This window comes from Ursus maritimus, unplaced genomic scaffold (genome assembly GCF_017311325.1).
Source record: "Ursus maritimus isolate PB19 unplaced genomic scaffold, ASM1731132v1 scaffold_32, whole genome shotgun sequence".
Lineage (NCBI taxonomy): Eukaryota > Metazoa > Chordata > Mammalia > Carnivora > Ursidae > Ursus > Ursus maritimus.
In genome coordinates this window covers 10462966-10481383 of record NW_024425786.1, presented here as the reverse complement: position 1 = coordinate 10481383, position 18418 = coordinate 10462966, and positions in this window count along the sequence as shown.

The following is an 18418-nucleotide window of genomic DNA, read 5'->3' as shown; positions in this document are numbered from 1 at the left end:
AACCAAAGCACCATCAAAGACTAAAAAGCTGGAAGGGATAGTGAGAATCACCTCCCTCCAACTATTCTTACAGGTGAGGAAACTGAGGGCCAGAGAAGTCTCAGCACTACGTTACCCACTGTCCTACATACTACCTAACAGTTGCTCTATCCATAGCGTTCCACACTCGTGGGATGACGGAGAGGCACCCAGCAGAGATCCTGAGCCCCAGCAGGTCCTCGACTGTTCATCGCTTCCCCACACTGCGTCAGAGGTACCCAAGACCTCCCTTCATCGAGTAATCATTCTCTAGGCAATGGCTCTGTACCAAACACTTGGGGGCCAGGGCGGCTTAGGACAAGGCTCGTCAGGCCACTGAGAAGCAGCCGGTGTCCCGGTGGAGAACTGGGCTTTGGAGCCCGACTGCATGGCTCAGACTCGCAGCAACCCTAGCTCTGCAACGTGCACACAGTAGCTTCCCACGCCTCAGCTTCTGCATCTGTGACATGGGGATACTCACAGAACCCCGTCGGAGGACTTGCCAGGAATAAATGACGAGATGCGTGGCGCTGCTAACACAGAGCCCGGCTGGACCCAGACACCCTCGGCTCTTACTGCTATTCCACAAGGAGCCTCTTGGGGGCAGGGCACAGCATTCTCCTCCAGGGAGGAACAAACTTGCAGATGAGGAGTAAACCCTCTTCTGCATGCATTGGGTGGCCCAGTGGCCGGCTCCAACCCTTTCTGCCCCGAGAGTGCGAAAACCCAGACATGCGCGCACCTGTCTCTTCCTCAGCAGCTGTTCTACACGGCGCGTTCCTCGAGGACCTTCCAGACCTGTGTGAGCAGCTCCTGAGAGGAGAGAAATTACCTGAAGTGACGGGAAAGAGCGCACAGTGGCAGAGCACAGCGGTGCCTGCTGTTACCACGAGGACGCCTCACTGGGCCGTGGGCCTTGACTACGCTGCACACGTGAGGAGAGGCTCTGAGGGTCGACCAGGTGGCCATGCTCACAGGCAGGCTGCTTCAGAAATTCTTTCCTTCTTTCGAATTCCTTTCAAGTTGCCTCTCCAATGCTGCCAGGGAGGCATTCCATACAGAGCCAATTACCCGGTAACGGAGAACAAGGGTCCTTTAACACTCTTCACCTGTTCTGAAGAAGATGCTGCCAGCCACCTCTTGAGACGGGATTTGTCCAGTGGGTGTCCAAGCAGAGGGCAGCGTTGGCACCTGCTCGGAAGCTGGACTGCTTGGTAGGAACGAAATGTAACCGGTATGGGGGTAACCAGACTGCACAGATCTGGACCCGAATCACAGGCAGCCTCCATCAGTCAGTCCCATGGGCAAGACTATGTTACATGGATAGGAAAGGAAGAAAGGAACAACAGATCCAACAGAACTTACTCTGCAGGATGAGTGTCAGCAAATTAACATCACGTTCAACCCTGGCACCATCAGTATTTGGGGCCAGACAGCTCTTTGTTGTGGGGCCGTCCTGTGCACCTTGACGGTTTAGCAGCACCCCTGGACTCTACCCCCTAGATGCCTGTAGCACCCTCCCCCTCTGTTTTGATGAACAAAAATGTCTCCGGGCATCGCCAGATGTCCCGTGGGGGACAAAATCACCCCTAGTGGAGAGCCACTGAGTTAACAGAAAATAGGCACAAGGCCAGTTCCATAAAGGACAGTGATGAGCAGGTGTCTGTAGAAACGTGAGATCATCAGGGCATGTGTCTGTTAGGGGAGATTGTACAATGCCCCCAGTTCTTCGCCCCAGGCTTGACCATGTGACTTGCTTTGGCCAATGGGATGCCAACACACATGGAACAGGAAGATGCTTGAAAAGCTCTTGTCCCCTCCGTCCCCTCCGCTATTGCCATGAGAGCAAGCCCAAGCCAGTCCAATGGAAGAGGGGACACATGGAGCAGGGACCAGGAGCCCCGTCACCCCAGCAGACAGCCAGATGACCTGCCGGCATTGAGCATGCTCAGTGAACATCAGAGCAGCCTAGCTGACCATCCAAGACATGTGAGCAATACGCACTTGTGATTATTTCTGTTTCGTGCCCGCGTCACACAGCATTAGCAGCGGATCAAAAACTAACGGATACAGGAGCGTCTCTGAGAGAGGGCATCATCTGCTATCACATGCAGACAATCCCAAAGTCCCGGCCTCACCAGGGCTGGAAGTACCCGTTTTGCTTTTTACTGTGATGTAGGAGGGAGCCCGGGGAGCAGGTGCAGGTGGGAAGGACCCATTCCTTCCATGGCTGCTCCAGGCTGACTCTTAGCTACGGATTGCACTAGGGGAATGTTCCAGGCTGTCAATGTCTGGGCCGTTTCTGTCCTCACCTTCTGACTTTCATCTTTCCTTTCCTCACTGAGCCCCAGCTTTGGTTCTTGGGGTACGAATGGACGACTGAGCAACTGTCAGGTAGTGTCAGGTCCATGAGAACCTGGAGTGCCCAGTCATGACATAAAGCCCGGCTTCCAGGGCACGGCTCTCGGGCAGGTCCTGGGGCCCCTCAGAGCCCGAATGATGGCAGAATGCTCCACTTCCTGGGGTCTGGTTTCCCCTCCCACGGGACAGGGTTAGAGCGCTACTGCTTTTCAGAAGGGATCAAAAACTTCTATGATAAGGACAGTGTGGGTTCAGCACTGTTGGCACCAAACAGAACCAACAAAGCATCTCAGAGGCCTGCAGTTTAGAGCAAAATGGAGGCAAAAACTGTTGAAACCTACAGATTAGCCTTGGGGCATCTTCTCCCTGACCACCCCCCTGGGCGCAACCAATGAATCACCAAGTCTTGTGGGATCGTCTCTAAAATGATGTTAGAACCCACTCTCTCCATGCTCACTGCCAGCACCCAGGGCCAAGCTACCCACATTTTGCACTGAGATGACTCAAGGTCCCCTAACATGTCTCCCCACACCCACTCTCACCCCTCCAGTCTCTTCTCTGTACTTCAAACAAGGTGCTCTTTTAAAGGAAAATTGGATAATGTCTTTCCCAGGCTCCAAACCTTCCACGGCTTATATTAACTTTTGGGTTGAAAGTCAAACCCAAAGCCTGGCCTTGTGTCCTTTCTCACTACACCCTGTATTCTTCTTTCCTTTGCTCAGAGAGCTCTAGCGTCCTGGCTTCTTTTCACCTTAAATTCCCTGCATCCTGCTCCTTCGAGACTCGGAATGCTGCTCCGAGTGCCCAGTGCCTTCACAGATATGTAATACGTCTAACTCACACACGATTCTGTATTAGTTACCTACTGCTGCGTGACAAATGGTTCCAAGCCTAGTGGCTCAAAGCAACGTTGATGGTCTTGGTTTCTGGGTGTCAGGATTCCTGGGCCCTGAGAGCTTCTGTCTCAGGGTCTCCCACATGTTACAAGGTCTCAGCTGTGGCTGCAGGCATCTCCAGGCTCGACGCAGGAAGGGCCTGCTTCCCAGCTCACGCCCGTGGTTGCTGTGGTTGGTGGCAGCATTCAGTGCCATGTGGATTGGTGGGCTGGGGGTCCCGGTACCAATCAGGCTGTTAATCCAGGCTGCTCCCAGTTTCTTGCCATGTAGACCTCTCCATAGCTTACAACCTGGTGGGTTCCTTCTTCAAAGTGGGCCAATGAGAGAGTGCCGGCAGGATGGTAGGGGCAAACCTGTGTAACCTCATCCTAGAATTGACATCCCATCACCTTCGCCATATTCTATTGGTGAGAAGCAAGTAGCAGTTCCTGTGTACACTCAGGGGAAGGGAAATGCATGAGGGCAAGAACACCAGGAGACAAGGATGATGGGGAACCGTTTTAGAAGCTGCCTATAGCACCTCCCTTTTTCCAAAGAAATCAGCATCAATGCCCAAACCGAAACGGAGCCCTCAGTTATGTCTTTATCCCCTCAATAATTATTTATCGAAAGGTCTACTGTGTGCCAGACATGAGGCTCAGCGCTGGACACCCAGCAGAACACACAGGAGAGCAGGGCTCCGGCCTCATGAAACTTTCGTTCCACTCGGGGAAGACAGACAATGATCAAACAAACACAAAGAATACCACATGATGATGACTTCTGTAGGAAAAACAAAGCAGAGAAAGGGACACAGGGAGGGCTGGGCAGCTACAACAGGACCCTCCTCTTCAGAGCCCTAAGGAAAGTGAGGATCAATTCATGCCGATACCGGGAGAAAGGTGTTCCTGGTAGATGGAACAGCCAGTGCAAAGGCCCTGAGGTGGAACCAACTTGGGGTATGCAGGAAGTAGCCAAGAGGAGGTAGTGTGGGTAAGCTCCAGCAGAGGGGGTGAGAGGGAGGAAGGGGAGGAGGAGGAGGTGAGGGGGGCCTTGTGGGCCATGGCAGGAATCTGACCTCTTCTCTGAGTCAAGTGGGGCTCCTGGGGGCTTCGAGCAGAGCAGTAACACGATCGAATCTGTAGCTTCAAAGATCCCGCTGGCTGGCCGGAGCAGAAGCTGGGAGACCAGCTTAGAGACAACGGCGGCTGGCCCAGGGTGGCAGCCATGGAGGTGGGGAGAAGTGGGGAAGCTGGGAACATACCCTCAAACACGCCCTTCCCTTGAGCTGTACTTGTGGCAGTTGTAAATACGCAGCTAACTGGGCGACGTGCCACTGTTCACCGTCTGTCTCTGCAGTACAAATTCCACAAGGGCAGAGGCTGTGTCTGGCATGTTCTCCATCTTGAGAGCCTGGGGCGTGGTAAGAATTGATGGCGGGATTATTTTACCGCGTACGACACATGGTCTCTGACAGCAGCTCTGCGTGTGCAGCAGAGGTGGCACGGGCAGTGAAACGGATTCCAGAAGTTTCCCTTGGATCGAATCCTTCCAGCTCTTAGTCTCTGTTCTTTGGGTGAGTGTCTGAACCTCTCTGAGCCCTGTCTTCCTCCCCTGTACGTTGCAGAGCAGAAGGCCTATCTCGTTAAGAAACACTGGTAAGCAATGGCACGTGACAGTACCTAGCCCTGGGCAGAGACTGACACACAGGAGCTCATCTCTCTGCTCACCTTCTGCCTAACTGGCCTCCACTCTTAGAAGGGAAGGGACCAAACAGCATAGGTTTCTATGGCCCTTCAGCTCTGCCCCCCTTTGTTACTGTGTCCTGGAAGCAGCAGCTTCTCAGAGAGTGGCTGGTGTGAGATAATCCCCTTCCCGTGGGAAAGACCAGTCCCCAAGTCCTCTCTCTGCTGAGCCAACTGAGTGGCTTTCCTTGGTGGACCGTTTGGGGCCACTGTGGCTTCCTAAGGAGCGCTGGGTCCTTCTCGGGAGGCACGTTAGGGTCCCCACCCCACCCCACCCCAAGAGGTGTTTCTAGACCATGGCAGACTGCGATCCACCTCTTTAGGGCTGTCCCACCGGACTCTTCAGTCTGAGTTTGTCGTGTTCCTGACTCGGGAGTTCGCGAAGGCTGCTTTCCTTCTACCCCCCTCATCAATGCCTCGGACATGGAAGGAGAACTGGAAAGGCACACATGTTGCACTTTCTGAATCTGGTCTTTTGTTCCAGAATTTAGGACAAGAATTTGGGCTCTGGAGTGGGACCCATGTAGATGTGAATCTCAGCTCTCTGTTCCCTGGCATGCGGCCCCTGGGAAGGTCACACAGCCACTGTGCAAATGCTTCCTCACCTGGGCAAAACCAAGACAGGGAAGGTGCCTCACGTGCTCAGGTGCTTGTGAGGCTACGATGAGAAGGGGGAGGTACGTCACCTGCCACCGTGCCTGACACATGCTAAGCACTCAAAAAAAAAAAAAAAGAAAAGAAAAGAAAAGGCGTCTGTCCTCATCCTCTGCACCATGGCCATCACCATCACCACCAACAGGTGCCACATATGAGCCAAGCTAGGGACTCCAGCTACAGAGGGAACTAAACATAGTCCTAGCAACAGAGACCCTCAGGGCCTTGTTTATTTCCATGTTCAAAACTTATCTCTAAACTCCAGGAGCTGGAGAGGGCAAACAAAATGATTTAAGCAAACAAAGCAAGCGGCAGCCCAAGACGGCCAACACGGCAGGACAGGAAAAAATCCTTCTTGAAATGATCATATTGGCTGCCGCCAGGTGAATATCCTCGGGCACAAAAAAGACACCGCGGGGCGAGACTGGCTGCTGTGGACTGGGATGTGCTCCTCACGAACCTGGGGGGGAGCCATCCACGCTCCTGCGCGCGAGCAGAGCCGCGGGCCCCCTTCCACACGGGAGCGCCCTTGACTCCTTTAGGATCTTTCAAGAGACCTTTACGTGATTCTGCGCAGAGACTGTGTGAAAACCCTCTGATGCCCACCTTACACAATTCTTAACCAGACACTCGGCACATTTAGGTAGAAAAGACAGGTCCGTGGGAATTATTTACAAAAACAACACGTTGTCCTATCCCCCCTGCGGCAATTGAAGGAAAGAAGTATTCTGTGCTTTGATCAAATGAACAGGGACCCAGGAGCCTCGGTCAGGATCGCGCTCCGAGACTGAAAGAGAATCGGCAAACCAGGCTGCCACCTCTCCTGCTAATTATCTCCTAGTTCCCTTCAGTGGAACGGCAGAGTCCAAAGTCCCAGCTCTGTAAGCGCAGCCCCCGGGCACCGTGCGGACGCGGGCACTCTGGGTGAGCACTGGATGTCCTCACTGATGGCCACACACAGCCAGGTCTTGGCCGGGGGTGGGGGGGGCAAAAAATCTTCAAACAGAGGGAATCAAGTGCCCACGACTGGGAAGGAGAAAGTCCAAAAGCCCGAGCCGGTGAGGAGGAAGCAAACGCCGCGGGAGCCAGATCTGGAAATTGCCTAGGCTCCTGGACCTGGAGTTTCCCAAGGCGCACTTAGCATCCTGACTTCATCTCCTGAAGTCCTGGCCGGGTGGTTCACACAGCAAGCTCCGTGAAAGAGGGTCTCTGTCTTACTTTTCCCCACACCTGCAGTGCCTGGCATGGTGCTTGGGAAGTGGCACTCGACAGTGTTGGATGGATGGTACTTAATAAGGGAGGAATGCCCAGAGATAAAACCCACAGACATAAAACCTTTTTATGGGCTTCAAACAGCTGCTCAAAACACCAATGACTTGGGTGTAGGTGGATCAGAAGCCCGTGGTCCAGGTTTCTCGATAATTTATATGACAAACAAACAATGAGAAGAGGGAGGCTTGACATAAACTCCTCGTTTGCAAAGCATTTGCGATGGCCCTTGGTGATTCTGGGATTTTCGAGAAATCCTTGTGCACCTCCAGAGCAATACCGGGTGAGCTGGGGAGTGAGGCTTGGGAATGAGGAGATAAAGACCTCAAAGGAAAAGCCATTCTACCATCAAATGGGTATGGAGGATTCTGGAAAAGAGACCTGCTGCGATCAAGAAGCCGACGGAATGGGCTGGCACTATTCTCAGGATGGGCAATGGCTCTCAACACTTTGGAAGGCATTACCTCCCTTCCATGGTTATTTCAACATTTACTTCCTGGCCAGTCACCGGGGGCATAGTTGCAGCAGAAGTGTTCTGCCTTATATCCTTTTGTATTTACTTCCTCCGAGTGCCAAGTCCTAACCTAGTCCTTTGAAGCCAGGTTCTCCTCTCTCGCCCATGGGAAGCAGTGTCCCGCGCCCCCATTCTACCTGACAGATGTCTCCATCACAGGTGGCATTGTCAGTTGCCACAGGAACACACTTTTCACACTGATCACAGCGTGGTGACACCCAAGTGTCACCTGGTTCTCGCATGCCAGGGTGCACAGGTTGGGAGGCTGGACTTTGGAATGAGCCATGCTATCTGTGGCTTCGGAAGCCACCAGGGGACCAGGGCACGGCACCAGAGAGAGGCCAGCAGGGAGGGCTTCGTCCAAGCAGGGATTTGATGGCTCTGTGCGTGGCTCAGCCCAGTTCGTACACCATCCCTCCAATTCCTGGGGTGCGAAGGTAGATAAGCAGGCGGTTTCGTACAAATCTCTACAAGAGAAACAGCCCTGAATGTCTTCCGTTATCAATCAGGCAACAGAAACAGGTGGCACATTCAAATTAGGATCATGTGATTAATAAAAGGGGTAAGAGAACTGCTTTGGGCTGAATTGTGCCCCCACATGTTCATACATTGAAGTCCCAACCCCCAGAATCTCAGAACCCAACCTTATTCGAACACAGGGTCTGTAAAGAGGGGCTTAAGTTATAATGAAGCCACTAGGGCAGGGCACCGATCCAGTAGGACTGGTGTCCTTATGAGGAGGGGAGGGGGCAGCAGAGGCAGGAGGGATGGCCCCGTGAAGAGCAGCCTGCAGGCGGCCAGACTTGCAGCCTCCAGGCTGTGACACGATCGATTTCTGTGGCTGAAGCCCCCCAGTGTGTGGTCCCCTGTTATGGCAGCCGGCACATGAGGAATACAGGGGCCACGAGTGCAGTAACTAGGGGCCTACAGAGGAAAGGGTCATGTAGAGGGGCCACCCTGCAGGGACCCTGGGTGGAGAGACACAGTCTGCATCCCACGGTGACCACCCAGAGAGGGAGCCAGGGCACTGAGCACCCTGACCTCGCTCTCCTCCTCCCTCTGAGCTCCTGCCGGGACTCCCTGTGGGCTGCACCCACGGGTGCCGTCTACACAGGTCCCCTGTCGTGGCAGAGAGCAGGGGACAAGGGTCGAGAATGCCCTGCAGCAGTAAACAGAAAATATTTCTAGAAGGATGTAGAAACGAACTTAAAGAAAAGCTCATGACGTCATGGCTGTAGGGCCCGTCCTGGAGAGTATGAAGCCTTAGGTCTCTCATGGAGGGTGGTCTGCCGCCTTAGCTACCAGACCCAAGGCCCACGATTTCCTCTAAAGTGTGGGTCAAGTCACTTCTCTTGTCCCCACGGACAGAGGACACACCTCTTGGCTTTGCGAGGCCTGACTCATTTCTTCAAACGCACATGGTGGGTGTTGTGATGATGCTGGTGCCAATGCACGCCAACTTGGCCTGGCTCGCCTTGTCCTTCCAAAGATGCTACGCTCACCGTCATGGTAGGAGGGAAGTTCTAGAACTTGGTTCACAGGACCCTGTACTGTGGGGATTACAGGATTTTTATGGCAGTGTGGTATCAAAATCCCCGCGGACTGGGGAGCGCTTCTTCCCTATTCTTGATATTCCCTTCCATAACGGTCATCAATTGGTACAATCCTCCAGGCCTTTCCCGCTTTTGTCCCTCGAACCCCAGGGAGTTGCAGTGACTTATCCGATGGATAAGTCTGGAAGGAGAAACTGGGTATGCACAGCCCAGCCGCTCCCTTCTCTCCTTCCTCTTTTGAAGGTGGACCGCCTTCTCGCTCCTCCAAGATCAGACGCTGGGTGAGTGAGTCTGTCTGACCCCGGATTCGGTATAAGGACACCCAGTTGGCTCTCACACAGAAGCCACTTTCTCCTTCTCTTCCTCTTCTCTGGACAACTGATCAGCCTCTTCTGGACCAACCATCTCCATGACAGAAGCCGTATATGGAGCCTGTAGTTTTCAGGCACAATTCCAAAGACCCAATAGACACCTGGCTTCAGACCCCTGCTCTGCTATTTACATGCTGTGTGACCTTGGGAAAATGTCTCAACGTTTCAAAGCCTCAGTCTCTCCATCTCTAAAATGGGTGCGATAATGGTCCCTACCTGGCCGGATTGTTATTAAATAGGATTGTCTGCTTAGCAGTCAGTTTCTAGCACACAGTAACCAAAATATTGCCCCCAAATTTTGAAATGGGGTGGGGGCGGAGGAATAGTGGGTGAAAGATAGATTTGGGGTGTAAATTCCTGTTTTTCTCATTCTCGGGTGGAGAAATAATGGAAGGGTACATGAGGGTGCTCCTGGAGGAAGGGTAGAGGCCAAGAGGCCACGTGAAACACCTCCACAGAGCCCATTGGTAAGGGTCCTCTCGCATTTTAATGACAACAGTTTGTTGCCCGCAGACCCTCAAAAAGTGAAGAGAACCACAGACAGAAGGCTGGGAATTAAGAGGTGGGACCTCACTTAGGACACACGTTCCTTATTCCAGCCCTCTGAGAGAAACAGAATAGGGCTTTGTGGGGTTTCTTGGGGAGTCTGTGAGGGCCCTACACCTGGGTGCCAATTTTGCATGTTTTTATCTTGTTTGGTGGAGGACAGATCATCTATACCTTCGGGCACTTTATTCCTAACCTCTGGGTGTCATAAACCCCTAAAGCCCCTTGAGAACGTAAGGCAAGCTGCTGGCCCTCTTCATAGAAAAAACACACACACACAATTTTGCAGACCATTTCAGAGCGTTCTGGAAACCGTTAGCCACCTACGTTTTCGAAGTTCAGCACCCCTAGGGAAAGGTTTGCTTCCTTAACCTACAGAGCTGCCCCCTGGGCCTTTTAAAAACACCAAATTTAGGACCCAAAGAGAAATGTGGAGTCAACAGGACAGCGCCCCCCTCCTCCCCAGTGCTTCCTTCTTCTCAGTCTTGGACTTGGAGCCCTGGCCCTGAATAACCAGACGGCAGACGCATCTGTTCATGCGGGAAAACGGACAGGAGGCAAGGGTGTGCTTCAGCGTGTGGAAAAGCAGAGTAAGGGGCCTGCAGTCGGGCGAGGATGGGGGGAGGCCCACGCAGGGCACCCCAACAACCAGGACACAGGGAGGTGATGACGGGGTGGGGGTGAGGTGAAGGGAAACCTTCGCAAGGGACAACAGAGCCAGTGTGGGACGGGTCAAGGGGAGGGCCAGGGGGCCACCTTCTTCTTACAGACTCCCTCGTCTTGAGTGTGAAATCCTGGTGGAAAGTGCCGAAAGGCTACTTCTCTGCTTTTTAAAAATTATACTAATGATACATGTTTTAAATTTTATACCCGTGCCCCGAGGCCATGGGGGGGGGCACCACTTTTGAAAAGTCCAATAAATAAATAAGCAGCCTTAATTGAAATCTTCTCTGGCTTGTTCATTTGAACAAGGCTTCCCTTTGAAGTCGGCTCCCATGGCCCCGGCCCCTCTGTGCGTGCTGAGGTTTCCCGGGGAGAGCAGGGAGGGAGACGGGAATCGTCCGGGAGGCTCACCCGGGGTGGATCTGTTTGCGCCCGGTCCACCGCTTGGGGGGGCTTATTCTCTGCTAGGAGCTAGTTATTACCCTCACTCCCTCCCGCTGGTTCCCTCCTGCCCGGTGACCAGGGCTGTTAAGACAGAGAGTGAACAGGGGCCCGGAAGCTGCCTTGCACGATCACTGTTTTATTTAGTATGAGCAGACGCACGTGCTCAACTTCCGCCCCAGCGGCATCTGCAAGCAGAGGGTGGGCGTGTGGACACATTTGTCATGACAATATTTTTTTTCCAGTTGAAATATTCGATCCTCTTAAATAGTAAACACAGGCCTCCATCAGACACTGGGAGGGCGGGAAGGGAACCAGTCTTGGACTATTTCATCAGTTAGGTTAGAGCAAATTTTCAAGAAGGACTTGGGCAAGGCCTCCTCCTTACAGTCCACACCGTGCTATGTTACTGCTGTTGCCCTTGTCAGTGGTATCGCGAGCAGTGTCACCCCAATACGTGGCCATTGACATTTGGGTGTTCGAAGATCCTCATGACCCTAACTCCTTAAGGTCTACAAGGCCCTATGTGACCCCGGCTCTTTCCAACATGACCCTCCTATGCCTTGCTCATGACGACCAGGCTGCACTGACCTCCTTTCTGTTCTTTGAACACAACATACTTATTCCTGCCTCAGGGCCTTTGCACTTGCTCTTTCTTCTGCCTCTACTGCTCATTCTCCAGGTCTTTGCATGGCTCACTCTAATGAGTGCTGTGGGACTCACACCAGCTCACAAGACTTGAGTGTGCACATCTCTTCCCACAATGTCAGGTTGATGGCCTGAAATTGGTCATGGTGGGAATAATTATACTATGGAAATCGGTAAATTCTACAAATCAGGGTTTCTTCCTTCCCTCCTTCCTTTCTTCCTTCCCTCCTTTCTGCCTTCCTGCCTTTTTTTCCAGTGGGTTGTTAAGTATTTACTGGTTGGCTCCTCCTTGTCATTCAGTGTTCGGCTCTGGTAGGACTTCAAGAAGCTCTTGCAGTGCCCACAAGTCCTCCTGCCCATCATCCGTCTCCCTCACGTTGACTGTTTTTATTGTTGTCAAAGAGTTTACAACCCACAACTAGGTTATTTATCGGCTGCTAAGTTTTTGGCGGGGTTCCGCTTCCCTGCTGTAGGCTGCACACAGCAGCCCCGCCAACGGGTTTTTGTTCTCCTTTGTACTCCCCTGGCCTCGCACACGGCCAGGCACCTGGCTCCATGCATACTTGCTGAAATGCACACGGGCGTGACAGTAAGCCCTTTCAAGCCTCCAGCTGATTGGGGAAGAGGGCACCTGCTCTGCCCGGGGAAGAGGGAATCCTTTACAGCATGGGGTCCAGAATGTTCCAGGCCCTCCTGGGCCCTGCCTGAGATGCAAGAACATCCTCGCGTTTGGAGTTCACCAGCGAGGACAACTCTCCCAGGGATCAACCAGAGTGCTATCTCCTGCTGCCTGTCGGGGATTCCAGGAGCCTGGACCTTGGAGAATTCCCTGGGGGCTGGGGTTTCACTTCTGTCCCAGCCAGGGACCTCCAAGTGCCATTTGCTGGGGCTTTCTTTCCAGGCACGGCCACGGCTGGATGATGGAAGAGCAGAGATAAAGGGCTTATCTTGTGCAGCTCTTGTCACCTCACCTGCCAAGCCCCTACATCCTTGTCAATCCAAGGGCTCTCGCCCTTCTTCTTTCTTCTCCTCAAGGAGGACTTGGGGAGACAAACAGGCTTGTTTCCTATTTCCTGTCAGGACTAGGGTTTGCCAGCTCTGGGTGTTGGAACATTCTTTGCATTTCAATTCAGCAAACTCTGGTTTGGCCAGGCCCCACGCCGCGCCCCGGGAACAGGGATCTACAACAGGCTGGTGCTGGCCCCAGGAGGCGATGTCTTAGCAACAGGGGTAGATAAAGGATTCTCGCACGGGACCGCTCATGCAGGTGCTGTCATCAATAGAGGTTCTCCCGAGTATTAAAGAATAATTCCGGAGAGGGCACACGGGATGGCTCTGTGGAGGAGACACAACCGGAGCCTGGCCCTGGGACATGAGCTCGCGGAAGGCCCACGTTGGTGGAACAGCGGGATTACTGCCAGACGCTGCGACCCAGTCTCTGTGCGGCAGGCTGTCTGCCCCCGAGAGCAGCTCCCCAGCAGCCGTGTGACTCCCGGCCAAGGGCCAGATGGATGGTGGGGTCTCAGCAGATGTCTGGGTGCACAGATGACATCGGGGACAGACGCCCTGCCACCACCTCCTCCCACCCCAGCTCCCACCCCTGGGCACTGCAACCACCTCCCGCCCCCAGCCCAACCGACTGACGGCACACTTCCACGCTCTGGCTAAACAGGGCTCAAAGCTGACACGGAAGCTGAATGTGCTGTTGGAAAATCTTCAACATGTGGACAAGAAATGTAACTAATTTTGCTGACGGAAATTCCCAGGTATCAGGAGCCACCACACGGAGACCCTCAGCAGTCTTAGGGGGAGGGTGCTGGAGAAGCAAAGACGCAGGCAAACCTCACGAACCCCGCCGAGGTTTGGCCAGTCTTGCCTCGCACTCCAGAAAAGGGGACCAGGGTTTTCTGGCACCTCAACTTCACTGACCCCCATTTCTCCTTTTCCTGATGGCTCCATGCTCTGGGCAGCAGCCCCTCTGCTGGGTCCTTTGGCGAGAACCACAGCAGAATGGGGTGGGAGAGGACAGAGGTGGCAGGGCAGGACGGGGCCAGAGGGCACCGTCCCGGGCAGCATTGCTGGGCCTCCAAGACCGTGGTCTCCACACAGGAAAACCTGACATTTCAGACTTTGCAATGGGGCTTCTTTTGGTCAGAAAAAGAGCTTTGTCTCTGGGTCCTTCTCCCCGTGGGCTGACGTGTTTGCTGGATCATGAAATCTGGGGAGGGGGAGAAGCCCAGGGAGGGGGTTTGGCCACGTGAAGCTGCCGTGTTAGGAGCTGCTGCCCGCTGGAGATGTGCCCTAAGATGACCAGAAGAAAGCTGTGACACAGGAGACTGTAAATCATGAAGAAAACAGGCTTCCAAAATAAAGCCTTCAACGTGCAGTATTCACTCTCCGCGAGAGCCGAGACGATTAAAAGTAAAAAGGGAAATGGGTTATGTTTCCGGATGTAGCAAAGTTGCGTATGGTTATAAAAAGGAGGTGATTATGTCCTTAGCATAACTGTAGCCAATACGAGCTGGATGAATCCAGGATTATCAGCTGGGACGGACAGTGTGAGCTCAAGGACAGCCTGTCTGCGGGCAGCTGCATCCTGGGCTCCTTCCCACTATTTCCTAGCCTGTTCCTTCTCTCCTGCTGGTTTGGGGGGACACTGCTCCTCCTGGCTGACCTCCCTAATGCCTGAGCAGTGGTTCTAAGTCTGGCCCCTGGGCCAGCAGCATCCATCTCACCAAGGAGCTTGTCGGAGGTGCGATTTTCGGTCCCACCCCAGACCAACCAAACCTGAACCTCTGGTGGTGGGATCCAACCACCTGGGTTTTGTTAAACCGTCCGGATGATTCTGACGCATGTTCAAGTTTGAGAACCACCAGCCTGGGGTATAGATGCTCCCGCCGTAAATGGCAAAACCACCCCCAAGAGCAGACAGCGGGCAGGAGGCACTGCTGTGTTGCCCAGACTCGTCCCCTGCCCACTCTGTTCAAGGCACCTTCCTGCCCGTCTCCTTTGCACGCCCGAGACCCTCCACGACTTGGCTTGACCATGCCGCTCTTGCTTACCACTCTAGGCTCAGCAGTCGGGACCCACTCAGACCATAGTTTCCCACCTCCTCACCAGGCCTCTGCAAACCTTTCAGCATGCTGTATAGTAATTCCCTGCTGAGGACTGTGGGCTCCCAGGAGATAAATGCAGCTTTATTCACATTCTGCCAGCTTTCATGAGCACAGAGCTTGGCACACACAGGAGTGCTCGCCAATCCTTCTAGAATGAACAAAGGGCCCCGATACTGATCCTAGGAGGAGATGAGAATGACCCTTGGACCCTTGTGCGGTCTCAGGCTCACATGGCAGGAGGGAGCTCCGTCTGAGTGGCAATTTAAAAATACTGTGCATGCTGGGGCGCCTGGGTGGCACAGCGGTTAAACGTCTGCCTTCGGCTCAGGGCGTGATCCCAGCGTTGTGGGATCGAGCCTCACATCAGGCTCCTCCGCTATGAGCCTGCTTCTTCCTCTCCCACTCCCCCTGCTTGTGTTCCCTCTCTCTCTGGCTGTCTCTATCTCTGTCGAATAAATAAAATAAAATCTTTAAAAAAAAAATAAATAAAAATAAAAATAAAAATACTGTGCATGCAAAATTAATTTAATAGCTAAAGGAAAACTGAATTATGCATAACATGTTGTGTATTAACACATCTCTTGGAAGGTTTCTTACAGTATTCACCAAAACAAGCACGATTTACAAACACACTTTCAGGATCACACTTCTTGCATATGTCAAGATACACACACGCTAGCTGTGGACTTAGGGCAGCCCTAAAAGCTGTGATCTTTGGGAGTGAGGGGTGCACAAGAAGTGGGCAGAGGCCAGGGAAGGGGGTGCCACTCCACAGTCACCTGGGACCCTGTTCCCTGCATCCCCCTCCCGTAATTCCTTTAACCTCACGGGCAGAGGGCAGCTGCTGGGGGAGTGTCCTTCCTGCCGGCAGTCCAAGAGTACGGGGTTCCACCCCTCCGGAACTCACTGGACAATTATAAGGCGGCATGATAAGGCGAACCTTGGAGATGCAGGAGGCCAGGTGGAGCTGTCCCCAGGACCACGTTGTAACAGACTCAAATCATCAGATCTTTCAGCATCTGTGTGTGGGTACAAATTGGTCACTCGCTTATCTCGTTGTTCAATGACGGGCAAAGCAATACGATATGTTCATTGTGGCAGAAAGTGCTAGAAATATGTACAAGGTACACTCCTTGCCCGCAAGGACCTTCTCATTGAAGCAGAGGGAAGACAGGGATCCAATTAAGCCCAAACCCGGCAGACCATGAACACTCACGTGAGTGGAAAACCCTCAGAGAGAGAGAATAGGTGGGGGTTCCTTCCAGCTCCCTGCTTGAATGGATGCCTCCCTGACCTCCTACAGGAGGCAAATTTTGCTGTAATATATTCCCTCTGCACCTTGTGCTTGCCCTTTATAATACAATTTATAAGAGAAATCGATAACAAACCCAACAATCACTAACTGCTTCCTAAGTATGTTCTCTGCAGTGACGTATTTAGCCCTTCCGACAATCCTGTACGATAGGTACTGCTATTAGCCCCATTCGACAGATGAGGGAACCAAGGCTCAAAGAGGAGAAGTGATTCCCTCCAAGCTGTACAGCCTATAACCGGCCAAGTCAGGCTACGGAGCCTAGACGACCGGTCTCCAAATCCCACCCCCTTAACATTCCCAACTTCCTCTGGCCAGGGTCCGTCCCAATTCCAGATGGTCGGCTGATAAGGGCAAGGACGTCCCCCGCTGTGTTCATCCTTGTATCGTGGCACCGAGCACAGGGCCCTTGGGAGGTGCTCAACAGATGTCTGATGAACGAACAAGCAAACGAATGGACATTGAAGCTGGGGGGAACGGCACGGGAAGGGTGAGAACATGGACAGAGCTACAATTCTGGAATTCTGGATTCTTGGGCATGTCTGACCACTTCCCCTCCCTTTTTTCTCTGTTCCAGATGTGCTGTTTCCTTTTCCTTTTTTCAACATTCCAGTAAAGGGCACCAGACCCACTGACCCCTTGCTTGGGCAGTGACAGATGGGCGAGCAAAGGCAGCTGGGAGCTGCCTGAGTTTAGCTCAGCGCTGGAGAGGTGGAGGGGGTCAGCCGGAAGGCTGAAGCCAACTGTCGTCTTAAAGGCACAGAGCTGGTCAGAGTTTTGCAGCTCAGCACAAGAGAGGTCCTGCTTTTGGAGGGAGACCGATAAACAATGGCCCCCTAGCTTAACAGGATTGAAACATGATGCTATTCAAAGGGGACGTCAAAAGGATTAATAGCCCATCTCCTCCTAGCCTGGTGCTAAAGGCATGCTACTGCCTCAAGTTAAAATCACGCTTGGCCTGCATGCTACATTTTAAATCTTCTCCATTAAGTGCGGACCATCACCATCGCAGCATGGGGCAGGCTCTCGGGGCCCCTCTGTGCATTAGTACAATTCTTCAGTTGGGCCTTTTTAATGGGGACCCAGCCGAGCGCCTGGATGGCAGGCACAGCTCAATATACTGCATCCAGAAATAAATATCTGGTCCCTTTCCTGGAACATACTTCTGGACTGATCCTCAAACCCTCAAGAAAAACGGGGTACCTCCAAAAATAAGGTGACAGTTGTGGACTCGGCTGAACACCAAGGGACATGCATGGCCGAACTGAACCCTGCCACCCCCCCCCCCCCCATACAAACAGATCCGTGCGGGGAGAGGGAGAGTCAAGGGAAGGGGGATGGAGCATCTCAGGAAAGAAAATCTAAGCATCTGTGCTGGCAGTGAATTGCTCTGCTGTCCAAGGGCAGGTTAAAATAATACAGGACAACGAATCCAGCACCAGCAGATTTAAGAGTTTCACCATCCAACACTGGGATATTCCTTGTGGGGCGCTAGTTCCCATATGCAGATGGGACCCAGAGATGATGATGCCCCACGTGGCCTCGTGCAGAGAGCAGCCCTGACTTTTAGAAGGAGGACGACGTGGCTTCCTTGCTTCCTGACGGCAAGGAATGATGAATTCTGTTATCCTTTCCTTACCATCCCAACTGCCAGGAGGAGGAACTGCCTCTTTTGCTCAGAAGGTGCTGTTTTTCTTCCCTGAGCTTTATTGAGGTGTGAGTGACAAACAAAAATTATAGACATTTAAGGTCTACAAAAGGATGTTTTGATATACATATACATTGTGAAATAAGTACCACAACCAAGCTATTTAACATATCCTTCACCGTGTATAGTTATCTTTTTGCGTCTGATAAGAACACTTGAAATCTACTCTCTCTGAAAATTTCAAGTATACACTACATCGTTATTATTATTATTATTTAAGTAGGCTCCATGCCTAGCGTGGAGCTCAGGATGGGGCGTGAACTCACAACCCTGAGATCAAAAGACCTGAGCTGAGATCAAGAGTCGGATGCTAAACTCACTGAGCCACCCAGGCACCTCCAAGAGATTATTATTGGCTACAGTCACAATGCTGTACATGACGTCTCCAGAACGTATTCTTACAACTGAAAGTATGTGCTATTTAACTAACACACCCCCAGCCCCTAGAAACCACTACTCTACTCTCTGTTACTTTGAGTTCAGTTTTTTGTTTTTGTTTTTAGATTTCATATATGAGTGATACCATAGGGCATTTGCCTTTCTCTGCCGGGCTTATTTCACTTAGGATAATGTCTTCCAGGTTCATTCATCCATGTTGTTGCTAATGGCAGGATTTCCTTTTTT